Raw genomic sequence first — 19730 nt, forward strand, 5'->3', positions numbered from 1 at the left:
CAGGTGAATATGCATCGTGATAAATTTTATCAGGAAATGTACTTAAGTTGTCCAAATGTCAGCCAGCAGGTCTCTTTCTAGTTAGGATAAAAATGTTGCATATAACAAACTCTTAAAACAGTTTAAAAAAAAATATCTCTTGCAGAGAATTCTTGTAGGTTGAACTTTTTATGTTCTTCTGTATTAGTTGTAGTTTCTTTCTTTTTGAATTTCAAATTAATTTTTCCCTCTTTATATATTGGAGTATGTAACTTTTAAATCTTGTTTTTTTTTTTCTTTTTTTTCGGTTAGAAACAAACTACTTTTTGACTCTCAGTAATTCTGGGTTTATAAACATGTTTGCCCTGCACAAACAGTTTGCAATTTACTGGAGACAGAAGTTAAGGCCATCAAAGTTAATAGACTTTTCCTATTATTTTTCAAGTGTGTATTGTAAAATTCTTATCTGTGAAATACTGTGCTGCTTCCTCTTAAGACATCAATATCAACCCATTCATAGAGAAGGTTATGGCAATTCAAAATGACTCACAGTAGCTTCATCTCACTGACCAAGTCACACAAATAGACACATCATGTGGAACCCCAGTGTGATATGGGACCACTGACTGGAATTTCCTTCCTTGATCAGAAAGAAGTCTTTCAAACAGCCTTTGCTAGGAAGGGATGTAGGTAGGTATGCTGTAGGCATCAAATGACTTTTGGACAGGATGTTACTCTTGTTTTTCCTCGGTAGATGATTCATCAATTATTTCTTGATAGGTGTTATTTTCTGTTCGTAACTCTTCTGGTTTGAGACCTTATCCCTAGCTTTTGCAATATATTTTTAAAACTCCCTTTATTTTTACTAATTTGGCATGTAGGAGCACTTGTTATGGGTTAGATAAAAATTGTGCAAGGTTCTCTAAGCACAGGCCAGTGAACTGGAGAGCTCTCATAAATTGTTCAGACTGCAACAGTGGCACAGAAGAAATAAAAAGAAGCGAAGAAACTATCAGTGTAATATTCAGTGATACTTTCTCAATGTTTGACCTTGTTTTTTTTTTCCCCCGTGTATTGGTGTTTGAGATCTGCATTCCAAAACCACGCTTGTTTTGTGCTGCTAACTGTTGAACTAGTGCTTCTTGCTGGTTTGTGTACTGCACATGCTGCAGTTTCTGCTGGCTTTTCTTACTGCTCACACACCAGCATTAAATTGTGATAGATTGGCATCAACAACTTTAAGATTTAAGACCCGAGCTTACAACTTTCTTCTTGGCCTTAGCATTAACGTACATTTAAGTCTGTGTGTTTTGTGGGGCTTACATCTATCTGTCTTGATGGTTTTGTAGTTTACTTGGTATGTCTTAGGATATACATTTTCCTTCTTTGTCATTTTATGCTTTATGTCTGATGTCAGAGGAGAAAGGTCATTTGGCATGTTCAGATTGTCTGTTGTAGAGTAGTATCAAGGTTCAATAGTTGGCATTGCATCTTTGAGAATGCCCAGGGAATGTGTATATCTTACTTCCAGACGTGGATAGGTGGGTTAGCGTTAAAATATCAGAGTTTGAACTGGAGTAACTGGGACAAATTCCTTCCTGTTACCTCTGCTATGAGGGTAGTGATGCCTAGTACAAGTCCAGAAATGACAACTAAGGCAATAACATCTTCATCTACTGCAGTAAAATCCAGCAGAGCTGTGCTCTCAGAGCCCACAGTTACCCTAGTTTAGCTTTGCCAGCAAGTGTATCATGTCTCTAATAAATCCAATGAAATTTTGAGGTAGTTCAGAACCTCTGAATGGGTAAAAATTTCATCTTGGGGTACCCTATATACTGATGTTACTCTGCTGACTTTAGAACAATCTTTTCATTCCAATTTTGAAGTATGTCATGCCAAACATTTTTATTTGTGTTTTTATTTGTGGAGAAGTACTGGCTCATTTCAGTGGCATGGTTAAGTCATCAAAAGTCAGAAAATGCCAAAGTTAAGGTTACATATGCCTCATCATATGGAGAGACTGCTGCAGTTCAGAAACACCTCCCGAGCGCTTCAATGACGGGGCTCTGTTCACCACGCGTGCAGCTGCAGCCGAGCCTTGCTGAACCGCACGCTTGGAGCTTAGCAAGGAGGAAAAGGAAGACCAAGAAAACTTGCCTGGCAACAGCCTGAAAGCCAAAGAGAGAGTTTCCGAGAGAAGGAATGAGCAAAGTGGCACACGGGAAGAGGCACGGCATGCCCAGAGCTCGGAGCACAAGGCCAAGGAGTCTGCGTGGAGCCACAAACCCAGGCAGCCCAAGGCCAGGTGCCAGGGCTTTGGGCTCGCTTTCAAGCTCTCTCTGGGACCTTCAGTCCATGGTCTCCTCTGAAGTTCATGGCCTAGCTCAGGGTATGTCTCCACTTGTTGCTCAGGAAGGCATTCAGCTGGAGACTGGTGTTGTAGGAGGATGTGTGTGGCCATTGTGGCATGAAGCTGAGTGTGGACAGATCCTTTGAGATTAAATCTTTTGGTCTTAGGTAAATTTTGCTATCTCTGTGGAGTTCTAGGATATCAAGGTTTAGTGAACTTTAATAAAGTTAGCAAAGGTTTTCATTACAAGTTACTGAAGAACAGATGCTGGGGACAGTTATCATAAATCCAGCAGCTCCAGTGGTAGAATTTACACCACTCTAGATTGCTTGTAGTTGCTCATCACCACTCACATGGCTGGAGATTTTTGTCTACTCAGATCTGTTGGATGTGCTACTCGCATAAACAGTCCTTATTTTTGTCGTATTGGGTCCTATTATTGAGTAGGTAACAGCTGTGAACGCAACTTGCCTTGCTGCACACACAGCCGTATCTAACAGGAGAACTGCGTTTTCCTTTGACTTTTTCATTAGGTCAAGAGTTTTGTGAGATGGTGGCTGGCACTAGCAAAACTTGCAGAGGTCATTTTCAGTAGCAGCCTCGCAGAGAGATAATTGCTACTAAAGTAAGCCCGTAGGGATGCTGAGAATGTTTTCATCATTGAGTAACAAAAGAAAAATGATTCTGCAGGGAGGTCAGAGTTTTGAGCTCTTCTGCCATCCCTGTGTTATATCAGGGAAAAAATCTGAACAAATCCAATTGGACAGTCTCACTAAAATATCAGAAATTAATAGAAAGGCAGTAGAAACCTCACATGCTTAGAGAATCTGCAAGTATCTTTTATGCTGATAGGACAAGTGGTTCATCTACTGTAAAGCTGTTGCTAAGCACACTGATCATGTTGGCAAGTACCAGCTGTAAGAAGTGATAGCTCTCAATGTAGAATAAGTGAGGATTTTCTATATAAATCATTTTGAAATGATGTACAACTGTTTCACCAGTGATGGTTGTATTTGCTACTTTTTAGTCCTTACTAATCTGAAAATTATTTCACTTTTAAAGGATTATTTAAAGAATGGTCATAGCAAGAAAGGACTACTCTTTTAACGGACAAATGTTTCCTGCTAGGTAGCTAGACAGCACTTTGTAAACAAGGTTGCCTAAAGTGTTTACAGAGATGCTTGTTCTGACATTTGGATATTTTTTTTTTGTTGTTGCAGAGTTTAATTATAAATGCTAATTCATAAAATGAGCTTCTGACAGGAATATTCTCATATTTCTGAGGGGACCTTGTGAAGCTCCACTGACAGTAAAACCTGCTTTATTGATTGTGGATTAAGTTTGGGCATTTTGTGTTGGCAGAAACTTGCAGCAATTTACATTGAATTCTGTAATCTTTTGCTTGAACAGTTTTCTGAGGTTGTGGAAGGAGTCATTGCTAGCCCTCTGCTGGAGGCAGAGAAGTTACAGCATAATAACCCAGTGTAGAGGGAAGGTAGAATAAGAAATATCTATGTTCTAGAAAACAGCTACCCATTGAAAAAGGAGTTGTGCAAGCTTCTACTAAAGAGTCCATTTGCATCCAGTTATGATAAAAACAAGTATCAGTAATCTTTTGTTGCTCAGTGAAAGGTAGAGATACAATAATAGAGGTTAAAGTTATATTGCAGTGTGCTGTAACGGGAGATAAAAAAAGAGAAACCAGTAAGATATCTGTATGATATTTGTGGTTGCTATGTGCAAAAATTAATCAGAGGCAAACAAGCAAATATGTAAAATAAAATTAGTAAAAAAAGCACTAATTAATGGAGCTCATACTACAGACCTCCCTAAAAAGATATTTGAAAAAAATCCTAAGGATTGAGTGAGGCTAAAAAGAATATGGTCTGTAGCCCTGTTCCCAGGTTTAAACTCTTACTCAGTGCAGAGGTATATTACTGTTCAAAATTTTGCTGTTTGAAAGATGTATTAAAGAAATCAGTTCTTTAGTCTCCACTGGAAGTCAGTAGTACTTTTAAAAAAGCTAATCATAACTCCCACTATGCTAACTGAGAGTTCTTCACCTAATAAAATAGGTACTGATGTCTGGAGTTATGCGATTGAACTAATTATATCTGTTTATAATGGCTGCCACATTTATAAAAATAATCACAGCACTAGCAGCATCTAATTCATTACTTTGTGAAATGCTCCGAATATCATGACTTGGAAAAGTGTTATTCTGAGTCACTTTCGTTAAAAAAGGTAATGTATTGTCTTCCCCACACAATTCTTTCTGACAAACTTATTATAAGGTTGCCAGGCAGGGCAACCTTAACAGTAAAATTGTTTGATTTATGTTATGTACTTTTTTTAAAAAATATACATGTTTATGAGGTGCTGTTTCAAGGCCACATTAAATAATGCACCAAGAAGAATTGCAGCTTGATTTCTTAATGAAATAGCTCAATTAAAGCATATTTCACTTCAACTGTGCTCTATGTTTTAGAAAAGTTGCACAAAAGTTAATCACAGCTCTTCCTGCCTGCATTTGTACAAGTGGGCAGGCATCCACTTGATAATCAAGCCTGATACATTCCCTTGGCAAGAAGAAATTCAAGGACAAAATTTGTCAGTTATATATTTATCCACTAGGGGGACCTATTGTTATGACTAAAAAGTGGAATCTGAAGTTATAAAAGCAACAACATAATCAAACATCAGGTTGAATTTTTATAACAGAATCTTTTCACTCTCACAGTGTGTGTACACATCTTAAAACCTGTGTGCCTCTTCCACCCATGTAATAGCAATTTGCCAAGTAAGATGCCACTTCTGCACAGCACAAATTAAAACGAAACATTTTAAACATGCAAAAAAATCACATTTCTATGTTGGGTCATTTTGCAGTTTTGCTATGAAATAAAAATAGAAACAGAAAACAGACTCATTGTTGGTGATTTACAAGATTTACTAGTAAAGTTTGAACTGATTCATAGCTGTGCTAGTCTTTTTTTCCCATGGACCGGGGAAAAAAAGACACAACTATTCTTTTTTTGTCCTGACAACAAAATAGCTCACCCATGTCCTAATCGTTTCCTGCCTCAACTATGCAACCTCCTCTTCACTGGGCTTTGTAACTCCATGCCCTGCTATTCCAGGGGCTGGTAGCAAAATCATCTCTCATGCCTGTGTCTCTGCCACACTTGACTCAACTCCACTTCATCTCAGTTGTGCTGCCCATCAAACTGAAATGCCTTCCTCTTGCCTTTTAGGCTCTTTAGCATATAGAGTCCTGCTGCTGCCCGTGGCCCTTTCACTTAGCTCGTGATCTGTCCCCTACGCTATGTCATTGGCCATATCCCTTTTATATTTTTACTCCCACAAATATCCTTGGGCTCGCCTTGTATGTAATATTTCCCCCTGGTTTGAGTAGCCATATCGCAGCTGTGATTTTGTTCAAATCCATCCCCCAAAACTCACATTCCCAACTTCATTCAGGAAAATTAGGGTGACAGTGAACTAAAAAACCAAACAGCAATCAAACAGTCCATGAAGATTTTGGCATGCAACCTTTTCTGATCAATAGTCATTTCATCCTAGTATTGTTATATTTCTCCTCCTTCTCCTGAGCCTCTTTCTTGATCCTTTTATTCTCTTTGTTGTTCTAGTGCCTTGTGTCACAATGTATTTGGCACCCATGCTTTACAGAGTTGAGGACAGCGTATTTCTTGGATGTGCCAAAATAAAAAAAAAAAAAAAGGAAATTATTGCTTATTGCCTACAGTGAAGTCACTTTGATATTGTTCCTAGTGCTACTAATAACAATGCTTTTTCTCAGTAAGAATACGAAGTTGTATTAGTTCTTCTTATTTTACATGCTTGATAGTTTTTATACTCAGATGTGATGTGGGTACCACACAATAGACTTTCCTTTTTTAGTACAAGGAACATTATTATTTTAATAAGTGAATGAAAATTTATTTTGAAATTGTGTTTACTTAAGTATAATTTTCTCGCCAAGCAGAAGAGGCTGATGAACTTTTGCATTATGTGATCATTGTGAATAGTATTTCAGTAAACTGTGTATTTGATTCCTTCTGATGGCCTTTTCCTGTCTGTGATGTGTAGAGATTTGAGGTGAAATACTCAGTGCATGTCCACATGACTGATGGATCTGCAGTTCACTTTCCACAGTGAACCATAGGAGTTAAGCATCTGAGTAACCAGGGTCTAGGTGGTTCCTCTGTCTTCAGTGAAAAATAAGCACTTGCTTACCCCTCTACCTTTAGTGACTAAATTCCAAAATCACCTAGGTGCTTTTGAAAGCATTACCTTGATCTTGTACAGGAATTTTGATATTCTACATATGGCAGACTTCCAGGTACTTTTATTTTACTATATATTTATTATTCATGTAAATTTAAACAGAGGATAAAAACAATTGAATTGCAGTTATTTTTATGAGGCTGTGATGTGTCTAGAATACCAATCTGCATCCATTTCTACTGTATTAATATTGATGTACTATATAGTAATGAACCTGAGTGTTCTATGCTAGCCTTTGTGCATCCCACATCCCAAATAATGTTAAATATGGGTGTGGAAGGACATGTGTTTGCTCTTACTATTTGGTGAAATGAAATATGCTGAAATAACTGCAGGGCAGAAACATGGAAAAGGTGATTTCAGCACTTCATTTTTTTGGAAAAGAATGACAGTGCATAGAAATGTGAGAGGGTGAAATTGCGTACTCGAGTGTAGCTTGAGTGTAGCAGGCTCAGAGGCACAGCAGGTCTCCAATAAGTTCCAGATGGAGCTCAGGGAGTTGGTCCAAAATGTCAAGAATGCAGCACCCCCAGCAGATTGTCAGTGGGAAAAATGCCTTCTCTTCAGAAGAAACCAGCCATGTAGTTTGGGCCTTTGACCATTGTGTTACAGATTCAAGTGCTCCAGGCTATGTGGGAAGGAACTGAGTTTGGTAGAACTGGCTGTTAAAATCACACTTGATTCCTTAACTTTTTTTTTTGAAAAATGTCTTCAGAAACATCCACTTCCCTCTCCATGTTCAGCCAAGGTCAACTCCCCAACCATGGCTTAGGGGTTTGGTACCTACCCATGACTGTGCTGCCAGTTTGCCTGGCTTTTCAGGGAACTGGTTGGGTCTCTTTTGGCAGCTCATCCCTGAGCAAACTTGTAGCAACTTGTAGCAGTTAAAAGCAGACTAATTAGAGACTGAATTATTTGGGGGAGGGATAATCATGTCAAAAGTACTGTATGGAGAAAAATGGCCTGACTGCTATGGTCTCACCTGTGCCTCTTAACAGCTTTGCTACAGCGCATACCTGAAAAGTGCCATTTGAGCAGTGGGATACAGCTGATGAAATGTGGGCATCAAATGAGCTTGTCCATGTGTGCAAGCCACAATAGGTACCCTTCAGAGTCGATGTAGAGCTTGCCTTTACAGTCAGTGGAATTTAAGGTGTTATTCATCTCATCATATATCGGACACCTATTTTCTGGCTGGTGAATGGCACCATAAATTCCATTGATCATACTGGTAAATAAATCTTTGTTATCTGTAAGGAAGCCAAGAGAATGAGCACAGATCTAAATGTCTACAGTTTAGAAAACTCCAGTCAGTAGGTTGAGTCTCAAGCTAAATGTGTTGCTCAAGGGACACTGGAGATCATCAAAACAATGCTAGAATGCTTCTAGTTTCTTGTGGAGTAAAAGGAATTATTATAATTCTTGGCCGAAACAGACCTTCACAGAGGCAGCAGTGAGCGGGAGATCTTTAGGTCTGTTCTTGAGAACCAGAAGTGAAACTCTAGTCAGAAAACACTTCCCGGGCGAAATATATGACAACCCTTGGTGTTTGCTGATCAGGTCCGGTTTGATAGAGAGAAGTTGTGAACACTGATACAGGCCAGCAGATTTCAGGGAACATAATTCCCACTTGTAGCTGTGGGGATGGGCTACTGTAAGCATGCTGAAAGAAATAAACTTTTTACTGGCACATCTGGGAAAAGACAACCATCCTTCATGTAATATATCTACCTGGTGTAGCTACTGAAGTGTGGATACACCAATGATACCTTTATCTAGGTCGGGTACTGCTAGCAGCACTGTTGCTACAATTGCAAAGACTATTTAAGATACAGGATAAAAGCTCAAAGTGGCTGCTTGTAGTTAGCCCAATACTGCCATGTCTATCTGTGCTCACTAGCTAAAGATAAATGCCTTCCTGAGCTATAGTCACTGTGCAACAAGTGGAGACATACCCTGAGCTAGGCCATGAACTTCAGAGGAGACCATGGACTGAAGGTCCCAGAGAGAGCTTGAAAGCGAGCCCAAAGCCCTGGCACCTGGCCTTGGGCTGCCTGGGTTTGTGGCTCCACGCAGACTCCTTGGCCTTGTGCTCCGAGCTCTGGGCATGCCGTGCCTCTTCCCGTGTGCCACTTTGCTCATTCCTTCTCTCGGAAACTCTCTCTTTGGCTTTCAGGCTGTTGCCAGGCAAGTTTTCTTGGTCTTCCTTTTCCTCCTTGCTAAGCTCCAAGCGTGCGGTTCAGCAAGGCTCGGCTGCAGCTGCACGCGTGGTGAACAGAGCCCCGTCATTGAAGCGCTCGGGAGGTGTTTCTGAACTGCAGCAGTCTCTCCATATGATGAGGCATATGTAACCTTAACTTTGGCATTTTCTGACTTTTGATGACTTAACCATGCCACTGAAATGAACAGACAGTTTTTGCACTAAATGCAATTAAATGTTCAGCTTCAAGTATTTAGTATTGAAAAAACTGTTCTAAAGTAAGTCAGCAGCATAGGTAGCATTTTGCAGATGGAACAGAATATAAATATATATAATTTCTCTAATGCCGTATTGCCAGGTCTGTCCAGAGCCCTGTCTACACTCAGGTTGCACTGAAGTAATTAAAGGGGCAACAATATGACAGATTGTAACTGCTATAACTTTCTGCAAAGACGCTTTGGTGAGTTTTACTGCAGTGCTTTAAGACACTACTGCCCTCAGCTGCCTATCTGCTTTGGCTTCGTGGCTTCTGCAGCAGCCACCAGCAGAAGGGAATTTGTGCTCTTGCTACAGTCCCTGCTGTCCTCCATTGGGTATCTCAGCACTGTCCCACAGTTATCCTGTGGCTTATGCTGGATAAAATGCAGACATATATTCCTTCTGCATCATGTGTTACGGAAGCACTCGTTTTTGGCATGGGGGTTTAAGAGACAGAAGGGATGTTGGCATCTTAAATTACTGCATCTTTACATCTACCTGAACTTTTCTTTTGAAACCTTGCATCATGCGAATTTAGGTTTGGGCTATATTGGCTGAGCCTGCACCAGTAGCCTAGTTTCTTCCGAAGATTCACAGATGGTGGTGGTGTTACTGCACCTCCTGTTGCACTGCCAGGGAATCAATCCAGCAATCAAATGCAGGGAGGATCTTGAGGCTCTCAGTCTTTGTTTCCCACTGATGTGGTTTTAGGACCCTTCATGGGATCCTTCAGCAGAAATCATGAGGCAGTGAATTCATGGGACTGGCCTGAGATCATCAGTTTATGTTAGAATATGTGTTAAAATGCAAAGAAATATGTTAATTCAGATTTTGTTCTAGCAAAAAGGATAAGCTATGCAATCTGATAGGAAATGACTAACTACAGAAAGCGTTTAAGCTGCTGTGAAGATCTGTGGTCAATAAGGATATGAGAAATAAAAGAATAAATGAGCTATAATACTGCAATAATATCCTTGGCCTTGTTTTAATTCAGCGCAAGCTAGTAGCACTTCATTTCTTACTGCCTCTGATTGCTAAATGACCGTGTGCAGGAGGTAGGTATCTATATCAGTTTTCATTTGCGATCATTGAAAGGTTATTATTTATTTGCTTTGGCACATCTAGAAATCAAAATTACCTACATGTACTGTTAACCTACTTTGATTGCAGTCTCTAAAAAGCATGCTTTAAAAAAAAAGCGGGGGGAACCTGGTGGCTATTTCTGAGGCTGTTTTTCTTTTCAGCTTTGGAAAGCAGTATTTACATGTAAGGGTAATGATGCTAAAATTAGTAAACTAAGGAATCTTTGCTCAGGAGGGACCAAGAGGAACTTGTGTGTTCTGAAATTGATTGAGATGCATTCTCTCGGGCTAGGATTGAGATGATGCCAAAAGAGTGGTCTGAGACTCATGTGGAAGTTTTATTTTGTTATTTATTTATTTACTGTTTTCATAGCCTACAAAATCTCTGTGTAAATAAACAATATACTCTAAATCCATACTAGCCAGGTCATCTGCCCTGTTTACTCAGGCAAATGCATACAACTAAAAGAACTAATACGCACAGGAATATAATTATTTTGAGCTCTTACTTTTTTATAGAATGTTCTCAGCATTTGACAGTTTCCTACAGTTATTTGATAATCTAAAGAGCATATTAATATGTCTCAAGAACCCTGTGTCGTAATTACCATAATTTTAACTGCATTTTGAAATAAATACAAAGTTTCATAAACTGTAGAATTACTTAAATTTTGCTTTTTTTTTTCAGTAGCACCTGCTTTTCCTGCTCATTAGTAGTAAGTTTTTTGAATTTTGGCTTCCTGACTCAATCCCAGAGCTCAGTCCAGGGGTATCTGATGGGTTTTACTTCTTTGCTATGTTTGCATTTTAAAATCCTACCTTATGAAAGAATAACAAAATTAAAAAGCGGAAATTCAATAAAAGAAATCCAGAAAATACAGCAGGCTCTACTAACTTGCAGTTTCATCTAAACATAAAACATGCACAGCAGTTGTACAACTGTATGTTTATATGCAGCTCTGCAGTTTCCTCTGAAGAAGAGAGATTTTTTAAAAATAACTTGAAGTGTGATTTTGCTTGGAAAAGTGAATCTGTAAACTTAGCATCATGTTTATTGTCTTAATGACTTTTCAGATTCCAGACTTGATTTGTGCGCTGGCGCAGCAACTTGTTTATCCTAACTACGAGCTCAGTCTGAGGTCAACAAGCCTCGCTATGTTCACGGGCCCCAAATTAATGTGGATATGTCCGTCTGTGGGAATGGTTGCGTAATTTAACGTCTTATCAAGTTACCACATCAACCCAGGGTTGCGGTACGTAGGCCTATAAAAGTGCTGCCGCCTTTCTCCAAGTTCCTCCACCCAGTATTGTGTTTTCCTGTCCTCCCTTCTCTTTGGTTTTCCACACAACCGGGAGTTCACTGAAACGCCTGGTTTGCCCCTAAACTAGTAACCTCCGAAGGAGAGACTGGGAAAGCAGCAAGGCTTTCAGAAAGAGGAAGTTCTTGCTCGTCCTCCTTCAGCCCTAAGGCTAGACCCTGTTATAGCCATCCTGTGTGAGCAGTGTCTTGCTCCGAGAAGTCCTGATGTCGCTAGCGCTGTTCCTTGTATAAGGTTCTTTTCAGTCAGATTTGATCCATCGCGGTCTGGTCTGGAGAAGTACAGATTTACATTAACTGGAGATACGCGTGTGCTTGGTGTCTCAGCAAAGACTGAGTCTTTGCTGGAAAGTACCTAAACTGGGTGTGGAGGTTAATCTGTGACTAACCCTTGTAGCTGATGCCAGTCTGAGCGTGAGAGCAGGTTACTATGTTCATTAATGCCGTGTCTATGTTGGGTGTTAATACACAGGACTTTTTTTTGTCCATAAACATGATCAAAAAGAGTTTAGCCAAAGAGAACGGCGCTCTGAAGTCCTCGCAATGCATAAGCCCAGGTGGGTCATATGGGGGTGGAGCAGATGCTTGAGCACTGGCTCTCTACTGCTGCACTTTAGTTAGGACATAACTGTTGTAATTTTTTAAAACAAATGCATTTTGAATGAGCTGACAGGATGCTGCTTGAGCATTGTGTAATGAGATCGTTTGATTCGGGCTAATAGGAGTCAAGTATCACTTATGCTGCAAAATAACTTTGTGGATGTCTTGCCTAAAACATGGATGTCCTGCCTACTGTCTGCACAAACTACTTTTCCATTCTGCAAGGTTTGCTTGTATTTATGGTAGGGTTTTTTTAAATACCTTTCTTTCAAAGTGCTGAAAAATCTGAAGAGAAATTAAGTTGTTGCTGAAAAACCAAACAGACTGCCATCTCTTTTTCTTTTCTGGGCTAAAGTCCAATTTTGCACAGCAGTTGCAAAGAAAAAGCAAACGCATCACTAGATTCAGCGAGAAATATTGTAACAGTATGTAATCTCTGTCAAGATAAAATTGCTTTGTGATTTACATTACAATAAATCCTGACCTTTAAGTGCTGCAGACTAAGCTAATCTGTGAAGTACTTTATTCTGTCACTGAATCAGCGTGTGAAGCTGAAGCAAAGTGACTGTATTTGTCCCACTGTGGAGTTGCTGAAGAGTACGTGTGAAGGCAGATTATGGTGCGTTGTTGCATGTGCATCGTAACAGTGGTGTAATTGAAATGTCTAGCCTATTTCTTCATGGTGGACTATTAAAGTTACTTTGCTATTGCTGTAGGGAGTATAAATTTATATTTTGATGAATATTGAGGATCTTATATTTAAATAGACACAGATCAAGACACTTACAGTAAAGCTTCAAAATATGGGCTGGTATTCTAGCATTAATTCACTAATAGCTCATTCCCCTTCTCTTTCACTCACCTCATTTATTATTTATTTTCTGAGAACAATAATTTATTGTTAGCATAGATTTTTTAGGCATAGTTTAAATATTTTGGCCTTTGTTTAAGTTATGCTCAGAGCACTGTTTGAATATAGCCTTTTGTAGCTGTATTGCGTCTGGCTCTTAAGTTAGTCTTCTGTGGTTCTATTTGCTGAGAAAAAATCCCTAGAATGAGTTTTTCAGAGATTCCTTAATTATGTATTTACCCAATGGTCCTTACCAGAAAACACATAATATTCACAAGATTGGGTAAGTAGGTAATCAAGTAGTTATTAGAAGAGGAATTCTTAACACATTAGCCCATAACTGAGCAGTTAAGTTTATTGCATCATGGTCTATTTGGAACATTTTTAGCCTATGTATTTATATGTGCACTTAGAGGCACTCTTATTATAAAGCACTTAGGTCTACTGAGCCAATCAGATTTGTAGACTAGCAGCATATTATAAACTCTGTAATTTTGCATAGAAAGCATCTCATGCTGTGAAACTAACTGCTCTTCAAAGCTTTTAATGTTACTGTTAGACCACCTTGCTTAAAAGTCCGCTGAAAAGTTAGGAAGAACCTAAAGCTGATGAAAGAAAGTTTATCTGGCTCTTTCTCAGTTCTTTGTGTCACACTGCATTTTCATTTTTAATGCCACTATATGTGGTATTCCAACACCACCTGTATTGACATCTGATATATGATGCCTCTCCACTATCTTGGAGCAAGGCCTAAGCTTTCATTTATCTGTATATCATTCATTGCACCTTTTGGACTGTACATATGTATGTATTTTATACTTACTATACATACACATACATATATTATGTACACTCTGTATCTATATCTAGCTATATCTATATCTGTATCTATATCTCTACTGTTTTTCATTTATATATACTATATAAAAGTATGTATACATATAAAACATATTATTATATAATATATACTAATATATAGATATATACATAAATGAAAACCAGTATAGATGTAGGTATGTACCTACCTACCTACCTACCTACATACATACATAAAAAAAGCCCACTAGGATTACTCAAGCTTCTGTCTGGATCTGATAATCAGGAACTAGTCAGGAAGGAAGAGAGGAGGCTAATAGGAAACAGATGCTGGAGACAAAGATGTGCACTGATGTGTGATATTACAGAGAGAAAAAGTTAAGTGATGGCAGGAAGAAGAAAAACAGTGTCATGAAAGAAAGAGTTGCGTAAAGCTAAACATTTTAAACTACTATAAATGTGAAGTTGATTGGCAATATAAAGTTCCCAGTTTCAACCAAATGTTGTGCGAAACATCTTACAAATATTTTACTCACATTTTACTCCTAAATGTTTTTAAGTTATGGCCGAATCTCTTTATGCCTTTGGGGAAGTGTAGAGGGAAAGAAGGGAGGCATTGTAAGGTGTTCAGGCTTTTTAAAAATCTATTTTTTTTTTAATATTTATCTGAAGCAAATTGTTATTTCAACCTTTTTGCAAACTTGCAATTGGATTTTTTTTTAATACATCATGAGTATATTCACAGGTTATGAAACCTCTGTTCTGCCTAGCTGGTGTCTGGGAAGCAGTGACCTGAAATTCTTTAAGTATAGAAATTATAAACTTTTCAAACTATGGACTTAATGTGTTGATCTATCTGAAATGCACATCAACCTTTACAATTTTCTCATCATTTAATATGCTGTGTTGTCCATCGGAGCCTCTGACACATGTCCATAAAGGTCTGGGTAGTCCACTGCAGTTACATAAATGTCGTTGTCACCCAGCATGGATCTTGAATTAGCATTTAAAAGGAAACCTAAAAAGGAATTCCATGCAGATAGTTGGAAGTGTTGCATGTATATACATATGATATGCCTGTTGTAGTCGACAGAGTCCAGAACAGAGTTCATTGAGAATTTTCTGATTTTTTTAAAGCCAGTTTGGAAACTGGCTTTTTTTTAAGACAGTTTGGAAACTGTTTAAATCAATGCTTTTAAAACATAATTGTTTTCTGAAAATGGTTTGTTTTTCTTACTTTTTATTAGGAAAAGCTTTTGGCAGCAAGTTTTGAAACTGCTAGACTGAATCAATTTGACATTTTCTAAAATAAGAAATCTCAGTTCAGCAATCCAAACAACTTCTTTGGAAACCTAAGATGATTACAGTGTAAAAGAAGCTAATGTTACGGTGGACATTTTAGAAATTTTTGAAGTAGGAAGAATTGAAGAAATTTCTGAGATTTTGACTTTTGGGTTGTTTATTTTGTTGCTTTGTTCTTGCCTTTAAGGGTTTCCACTGAGATTTGATGATTGTGATTGCGAGGTCGTTATGGATACTCTTATCTTGAGTGACTGTTCCTGATAATACCCATATCTGAGATAGCAGCAATGATATCAAGGTTAAATCCATATGGATGGACATGTCAAAACAGAGATGCTGGACCGTTAATAGATGGTATAGGCATATTGCTTATATTTCGCACAGTTCTGATATGCTCTTGTGGACTGTTCTCACAAAAAAATTAGATCTCGTAGTATCGTTTCACCAGGATCAGATTGAACAGCTGGTTGTGGTGGGGAAAAAAGGGCAGCTAGCTGAACCACTGGATAGTGGCAACTGCTAAGAGCTTAGACTATATTTTAATAAATGTACTGCTGTGAAAATCTGAGAAATCTGTCTCTGTAAACTTCATAGATTTTGCCAGAGATAATAAACTTGGAATATCTATGTCAGCCTGCACACACCTTAAAAAGAAAAAAAAATCCAGCCCTTTGTCTTCCTGGTATCTGTCACCATCATTTTTAATTAAGGCTAAGAAGAGTTAATAGTATGCAATTATATATGTATATATATTATATGTATATTTTTATATATATATATATATAAAAATATATACACACACATAATATAAGGTCATTACCTTAAGTACTGTGTCACTGAACTGAATTTGCCATAGACAAAAGTAAGTTCCTTTGTAGAAAAATTGGCTCATCTGGAGGGAAGTCAGCAGGTGGAAGAGCTTTAGCAACTGATGAGGCCAATGGAGGAGCCCTCTGAGCAGGAGGCTGGAAGGTTAGAAAAGAAGGCAGGGGGACACAGCTCTTTTCTGGTTCTAGTTAGTAGGGAGCTCTCTATTCTAGAAATGCAAAGATTTAGGGGAAAAACTCTCTTTTCCTAAACCCTGACTTATTTGTGATAGGGGAGCACACCATATGATTGAAAAAAGTAGATTAAGAGCACTGTGGTTAGAAAATCTGTTCGGTTTGCTTTTTCCCCTTTCTTGGTTTTTCTGTAGTTCTCTATCATTATTTTTCAAGTGTGCATGAAGTAACTCCTAAGTAAAGCTCATGTGTATCTCTGCAGGCCAGTTAGATAGTTTAACTTATGTTCTGGTGATATTCTGGGAGCAGGTGAAAAGAAGATATGTTAAAAGTCAGAGGTGTGAGGGCTCATCCATAAGGACTAAGAGGGTTTGAGTGTCTTTTTTGGGGTGGTAAGCAGATAAGATACTGCAGATAAGAAACCTCAAACAAAAAGGCTGCCCTTGATTAGATTCCACAGGATTAAAATACTTAGATATTTGATGGCTCATTTCCAAGAGAGGTTATTTAGATTTTGTTATAACAACCCTCTCTTAACCTACCTTCTCCAGACAAAATGCACGTCGTCAAAAAAAAAAAAAAAAAAAAAGGTGCCAAGGTGCTAAAACCTTTCTGGACAAGTAGTTGTGCCTGTGCTTGTTCGTTTACATAATGTTTTTTACAACGGCTTGTTCTGAGACATCCATGCATTTCCATTGTATGAGACCTTAAATATCCTATCAGGACTTAAAATACAGGACTGTATCCACTTTGTAAACTTAGTGAGCAGTTTCTTTCTATTCTTTTTCTTTTCACTCTCCTGTATACTGTAGCTGTATTTTTTGTGAAGTTCGAGAAGTGGCTATTGCTCTTTAACTTACTCTTAAACAAACAAAAAGCCAAAATGACAAATGAAATGGTTCTGTTTCCTCACTTTGTTTAGGATTCTTTGATCCATCCACAAGAGCTAGCTAATAGCAGCATACTGTAACAGCCGACTTGGTAAATGATACTGCCCGCTTCCTGCCCGGCGTAGAGCTGTTCCTCTGGGTATCATTCCTGGGTGCAACCCCTAGACTTAGCTGATTCATTTTTTCGTGAAAGGGTGTGACAGAGGATCTTTAAATCCCTTTATGAAGAGAGCAGCTGTGTACTTCCGTAACTTCAGTGATCCGTTTGCATAGGTTCGGAAAGCTATTGCTGGAAGGAAAAGGTCTAGACTATTTTTTTCCCTCCTCAAGATGAAAGGAGATATTCTCTTTTATGGGGAACAAAGACAAGTTCTGTTAGTAAGAAGCTTGTATATGCAGCCATAAGCCTCCTCCAGTTCACCAGTGGTTTAGAAGGAGTAAACAAAAAAGTTTGTGTTGTATAGTTGCGATGATGCTACCCGCGGCTGGGGCAGTGGAACTTTGTCATTTGGCCAGGGTTGCAAATGCAAGCTGGCTTGTGATTTTCATTCACTAGGCCAGGCTGGGCTACATCCGTCGCACACAGCATGACATCAGCTTGTAAAAGCAGATTTTGCATGCCCTACGGGCAGAGAAAAGAAATGTTGGATAGCAACTATTTGTTAGGAAATAAAATCAAAAAGAAATCCCCAGTGTACAAAATAAGGACTCAGTAAGGGAATACAAACCACTGACTCCTGTGATTTTCTATGGTGTTGGTGAACCTACAAGCTTATTAGTAACAGCTACATGTAGCACCCAATATCCCCAAAGGTCTCTCCTTACAATGCTCTTCAGTCTGGATCACTCAAACAAGGAAAACACATGGGTACAGAAGGGGACTGTGGCAGTAATCAGCTATTGCGTGAAAACCATTACAAGCTCTGTGGTGGCTAGTGTACAGATGCCTATGCTGTTGCGAATGACATCTTAAAAAAGTTAAGTTAAGGCAGAATTGCGGTAAAGGGAAAGATACAAAAGTCACATGCAAATTCAGCTGCTTTTGTTGGTGTGTGTTTGAAATACTGATCTGCAAAAAAGGGTTGTACTAGCATGTGCAAGAAAAGGTTGTGCTAGTATGTGCAAGAAGGTGTTTGCACATTTCCTGGTGTGCAATTCCGTATTAAGACATGTATCTCAACACTCCTTTGCAGCTACAGATGTCCAGTTTGCATACTGTGCTGCTGGAAGCAAGTAGCCTTGTAAACACTCCCACAGACTTGTGAATGGATTCAGGCTTCCTTGGAAAAGAGCAGTCTGCCTGCTTTGCTCTGAAAAGTTAGCAAGCTTTTAAAATTCTCAGCAAAATAGTTTTAGCTGACCTGTATAAAATTAAATTTCTATCTGAATCTTGTTTTCAAAGCTTTTGCATTTTACAGGCATGATAAAAGAGGAGCTCTCAAGTGTAAAAAGGTGACTGACTTTGGGGGTTCTGTTTTTGATCTGATTTGCCACGAGTAATAATTTTTAACATAGACAAATGTGCAATTGTTACTGACCCTGCTCTACTAAATCTCTGTGTGTTAGAGTCAAGCCGTAAGGACTACTTGACACAGGGGCCTCTCATAAATTAAATTAGCGATATCATGCTGAAGGATGAGGCTGGAGTGGGAGCACTGAGCACTGAGAAGAGGGAGGGAGGGAAGAAGGGATGTAAAATACATTGGGATTGACAGCTGAATTAACTCCTAACCACATACAACTTCTTGCTCTCTTTCAACTACCTCCTGAAAAATGATTGTTCCCTGTAGACTTTTCAACAGACTAAGTGCTAGTAATAGTTAAAGTGTGTAGATTAAATGCAGCCTAATAAAATAATCACGACATTGGCATGATTTGGACTTCACAGCTATTTAGCAATCCCTAATCTTCTTCTATTTGTGCCTTTCCCTTTCTGCTTTATTCAAACCATATGATTTCACCTCATTTCTTTTCTTACGTTCAATTAATTTTAAGCATGTCACATGCCATATACATTAACAAAAGGTGTACCCCACTACGTGTAAGGCTGAGTCCTTAGTTATTTTTGTGAAGGGACCATACAAAACACGTATGTCTTGGTATGCAAATCACAGCATCTTGCATTCCCTTTGCCTAAGCAATACGGACTAAATTCACAAAGGTTCAGTGACAGTGTTTCTTTCGGCAGTGCTTAATCCATAGGTAATCTGCTTTCAGAGTGGAATTGCCAGGCATAAGGGAGCTGTCAAGGCTCCTCAGGCAGTGAAGGAGGAAAAGCTGGAAGCCTGAGGAGGGAGTCCTGGGCAACCTGGCGAGCTGAGAGCTGCCCAAGCGAAGGAACGAAGTGTTGGAGAAGGGCCAGGGTTTAGGCACACACGGTCAGTGTAGTAGTTGTTCCCTTCCTCTGCTCTTGGAGTAAAACCAATGAAAAATCAATGCCTGCTATGCTCTCCCTAACCAATAGCATAGTGATGAAGTAAAGAAATGTAGGAAGCAGAGGAGTCATATTCAGATGGTATTGCTGTCTCTGCTTGGCATTAAGACTTGCTCGCTACAGCTGGTGGCTCTTCCTACGTGCAGCTCTCTCACTTTCTGTTGTGGGAACTATTCCATTTTTATAAACAGTCAGAGGGCCAGCGTGAGAAAGATAGTCCTCTCTAGCCCAGCGTTTGGATTGCTGACCTGACGTGTGGGAGAGCAGGGATAAATCCTCTGGCCCAGATAAGGAAGCAGAAGGCTGTAAACCCCGTTCTCTCCCATCCCTAGTGTGTGCCCA

This window comes from Rhea pennata, chromosome Z (genome assembly GCF_028389875.1).
Source record: "Rhea pennata isolate bPtePen1 chromosome Z, bPtePen1.pri, whole genome shotgun sequence".
Taxonomy (NCBI): Eukaryota; Metazoa; Chordata; class Aves; order Rheiformes; family Rheidae; genus Rhea; species Rhea pennata.